General features: G+C 34.3%; 2 long non-coding RNA genes across 2 annotated transcripts; both read left to right on the top strand.

Moving 5' to 3' along the window:
• The first annotated feature begins 32 nt into the window (after positions 1–32).
• LOC109590561 (uncharacterized) lies at positions 33–694 on the top strand. The gene is made up of 3 exons (XR_002189379.1): positions 33–249; positions 298–358; positions 565–694. It is a non-coding gene; the product is annotated as an uncharacterized LOC109590561 (long non-coding RNA).
• A 162-nt stretch (positions 695–856) lies between these two features.
• Positions 857–4,297, top strand: LOC109590560 (uncharacterized). Its single transcript, XR_002189378.1, has 3 exons — positions 857–970; positions 1,035–1,135; positions 4,054–4,297. It is a non-coding gene; the product is annotated as an uncharacterized LOC109590560 (long non-coding RNA).
• The last annotated feature ends 153 nt before the right edge of the window (positions 4,298–4,450 follow it).

Genomic DNA, 4,450 nt, shown 5'->3' on the forward strand with positions numbered 1-4,450 from the left:
GGGGATGAGAGGTTCATTAATAATTATGATTGTTTTACTGTGTATGTACATATGTACAATACACACTGTTACTTTTGTAGACCTGTTTGATGCATGACATTATAATTCATTGACATTATTATTTGCATGTACATGTGTACATGTACAATTACAATTTTACATGTCTGTAGATTGTGTTTAGATCAGCCTCATTGCAATTCTTCCTATTCATGCAAGTCAGTTCAGAGATATGGGAGTTTGATCCCAATGGTCAGTTACTGTATCCTCATTGTGCTAGTACATATTACTAGTATTTAGGTGATACTTACTTTGATGAAGCAGTTGATGGTTTTTGAAGGATCTCTTCTCCGTTTGGAAGGTACAGTACATGCAGTGTGTGTATTGATGGACACATTCATTGCACATGAACATTCTCCTATTATGTTGTACATGTTCTTATCACTGTATTTCATGAGTTTTGCTTTAAGCATAAAAACATAATTCACATTCTTTCTGCAAATAAATGTATAATTCTTTCTCTTTGTCTCTGTCTTTCTCCTTCTCTCCCCCCTCTCCCTCTTTTAGGTGTGATTCCATTGATAAACTCCATAAAAGGTGTGAGACCATTGATTGAGAGATACAGGACTCACAACAGTTCAAGGACTTCTACCAGTTTACGTTTAATATTGCCAAAAACTCGGGCAGAAAGGACTAGGCTAGTGACATAATGTTATACATGTACTTGTACATGTAGGATCATGTTTCACACAATGATTTTAATGTACACGTGTTGATGGGGGATTTTTGCAAGTGATCCTACTAAAATTTGAGAATACATGTACATGTATAATTTAATGTATATTGTATGAATTGATTAAAATATTTTTGTGCTTTTTATTTCTCTACAGATCTTGAGATGGCCATTGCCTACTGGAATCTTATTTTTACTGGTCGCTTCAAATTGTTGGACTTGTGGTGTGAATTTTTAAGAGTAAACAATACTTGTAATTACATTTAAAGGTTACATTTCATCTCTCTCTCTCTCCCTCTCTCAGTCTCATTATAAAAGAGCTGGCAATACCCAAAGACACTTGGAACCTTCTGCTAGAGTTTTCTAACAGGATTGATGACACCATGAGCAATTATGATGAAGATGGTAGGTCTATGTGTATATTAATGTATGGCAGCTTTATTTCTTTGTCAATTTTTTGATGATTTTATGCTTATACATGTACAGAACTTTACTATGAACATGTACATGTACATTAATGATTATATGGTTGGTTTATTATTTATAGGTCAGTCTACACTCTAACTACATGTACATTGTATGTACATCTACAAATTCCTCGGTTCTTCTTTGTGTCTGATCCAGCACTACTGGAGATACTGGGAAATATATTGCGTATCTGAAAAATACCCAATCCATGGTTTGTTCCAAAAAATGGCTCCAAAATCACTCCAAATACATTATCTGATACATATTAATGTCCTTATGCTGTGTCGAAAATTTGAGGTGATTCCGACTTCAATTTTTTAAGCTACAGCCATTTTAAGAAAACGCCAAAATTCTGAATAATACCCAAGGATTTTAAGAAAATGCCAAAATTCTGAAAAATACCCAAGGATAGCCTTGGGTATTTTTCAGAATTTGGGCGTTTTCTTAAAATGGCTGTAGCTTAAAAAATTGAAGTTGGAATTTGTCCAAAAAATGGCTCCGAAATCAGCCCAGATTTTTATTACACTATCTGATACATATGGATGTTTTTATGCTTTGTAGAAAGTTTGATGTGATTCTGACTTCAATTTTTCAAGTTATGGCCACTTTAAGAAAACACCAAAATTTTGAAAAATACCCAAGGCTATAGCCTATGGTTTTTCCCAAAAAATGGCTCCGAAATCAGCCCAGATTTTTATTACACTATCTGATACATATGGATGTTTTTATGCTTTGTAGAAAGTTTGATGTGATTCTGACTTCAATTTTTCAAGTTATGGCCACTTTAAGAAAACACCAAAATTTTGAAAAATACCCAAGGCTATAGCCTATGGTTTTTCCCACAAATTGGCTCCGAAATCAATCCAGATTTCTATTACATTTTCTGGTACATATTGATGTCCTTATGCTGTGTAGAAAGTTTGAGGTGATTCCGACTTCAATTTTTCAAGTTATAGCCATATTTAGAAAACGCCTAAATTCTGAAAAATATCCTAGGCTATAGCCTAGAGTTTTTTCCAAAACATGGCCAAAAAATCGCCCCCAATTTTATAAGATGTTCTGGTACATATTGATGTCCTTATGTTGAGTAGAAAGTTTGATGTGATTTCAACTTCAATTTTTCAAGCTACGGCCATTTTAAGAAAACACCAAAATTCTGAAAATACCCAAGGCTATAGTCCATGGTTTTTTCCAAAAAATGGCCAAATAATCACTCCAAATTTTTATTACCTTTACTGGTACATATTAATGTCCTTATGCTGTGTAGGAAGTTTGAGCTGATTCGGACTTCAATTTTTCAAGTTACGACCATTTTAAGAAAACGCCAAAATTCTGAATAATACCCAAGGCATGGTTTTTCCCAAAAAATGGCAAAAAAATCACCCCAAATTTTTATTACATTTACTGATACATACATGTATTAATGTCCTTATGCTGTGTAGGAAGTTTGAGGTGATTCCGACTTCAATTTTTCAAGTTACTGCCATATCAAGAAAACGCCAAAAATCTGAAAAATACCCAAGGCTATAGTCCATGGTTTTTACAACCTGAGAGCTACGCCCCTAAGTCGTCCTATAATTGATTTCACCGTCGCGCTATCTATATATATTTATTAATTAATTAATTTATTTATTTGTATGTCCACACTTACATTTCTTCTATACACATTGTATTGGAGAAATAACAAGCCTTAGCAATCACCCGCCACGCTATGTAGTGGGTGTGGTCACGGCAAACAAAAATGGCGGTTTGCTCATGGGACAAAGTTATGAGCTTTCTAACAGCGAAAGAACATAGAGATACTGTCTAAAGTCTTTTCTGGAAGCATTAGAAGGTAGAGAGAACCTTCATAAGTCGTAATAAGAACCCAGCTGTACTTGCAAGGTGGTGAAAACAATTATAGGAATTTTTTACACTGTTACACTTGTTTCCAAAAGATGGCCAAAAAATCACCCCAAATTTTTATTATATTTTAAAATACATATTGATGTCCTTATTCTGTGTAGAAAGTTTGAGGTAATTCTGACTTCAATTTTTCAAGTTACAACCATTTTAAGAAAACGCCAAAAATCTTTAAAAATACCCAAGGCTATAGTCCATTGTTTTTTCCAAAAAATGGCCAAATAATCACTCGAAATTTTTATTACCTTTACTGGTACACATTGATGTCCTATGCTGTGTAGAAAGTTTGAGCTGATTCGGACTTCAATTATTCAAGTTACGGCCATTTTAGGAAAACGCCAAAATTTTGAAAACTCCCAAGGCTATATAACCTTTTTTTTCCAAAAAATGGCCAAAAAAATCACCACAATTTTATGCTGTGTAGAAAGTTTGAGGTGACTCCCACTTCAATTTTTCAAGTTACGGCCATTTTAAGAAAACGCTGAAATTCTGAAAAATATGCAAGGCTATGGTTTTTTTGCAAAAAATGGCCAAAAATTCACCCCAAATTTTTATTACATTTTCTGATACATATTAATTTTCTTATGCTGTGTAGAAAGTTTGAGGTGATTCCTGCTTCAATTTTTCAAGTTACAGCCATTTCAAAAAATTCCAAAAATATCCAAAGCTATACTCGTAGCTGTATTGTCTGTCTCGACTCCACCCCTCGTGCCGTTATCAGCCATACAGCACTCTTTACTGTGCTAATACTATTATGTATCTCATCAATATTGAAAGTTGTATTTTAAAGTTTGCATTAGGCCCCCCAAGCCCCAAGAGTTTACTAATAACCTGAGACTGTGGGCCCCTTTAATTGGGGCCTACTGCTAATTCCCCCTTGCCCCCTCCTATTTGTAGTCATGCATGATGTACATGTGACTAGTAACGTGTTATCTTGTAATATTTTTCTGTAGAAATGTTCAGCTAATGGTACAGGATGTGGTGTATGTCATTCAAGGGATCTGTTGTTCAGGTTTAGTGAAGATGTGGTTACATGTCCTAACTGCTCCTCACACTTTCACTGGTAAATACATGTACATGTACATAATGGACATTTGATGTGTCTAAACTTTGTGCTTCATAAATCAGTTTTTAAATAGCTACCTAATGCAATTAAAATTATCCAAACTAGCATGCTTCTGGTAATTTGAAGTTGTGCATGGGATTTGTTGAACTGCTAAATTTTGGTGTGTTTTAATTTGTGTCCATGTCCCATTGAGCATGTACATGTGTACATAATGGTTCATAATGGTGGGTTTTATTTTGGTGAATGGCTATTATCAAAATACCAAATTCACCAAAAATCCCTCT

The sequence above is a fragment of the Amphimedon queenslandica genome, unplaced genomic scaffold (assembly GCF_000090795.2).
Source record: "Amphimedon queenslandica unplaced genomic scaffold, v1.1 AMPQUscaffold_9849_Cont17931, whole genome shotgun sequence".
NCBI classification, from domain to species: Eukaryota; Metazoa; Porifera; class Demospongiae; order Haplosclerida; family Niphatidae; genus Amphimedon; species Amphimedon queenslandica.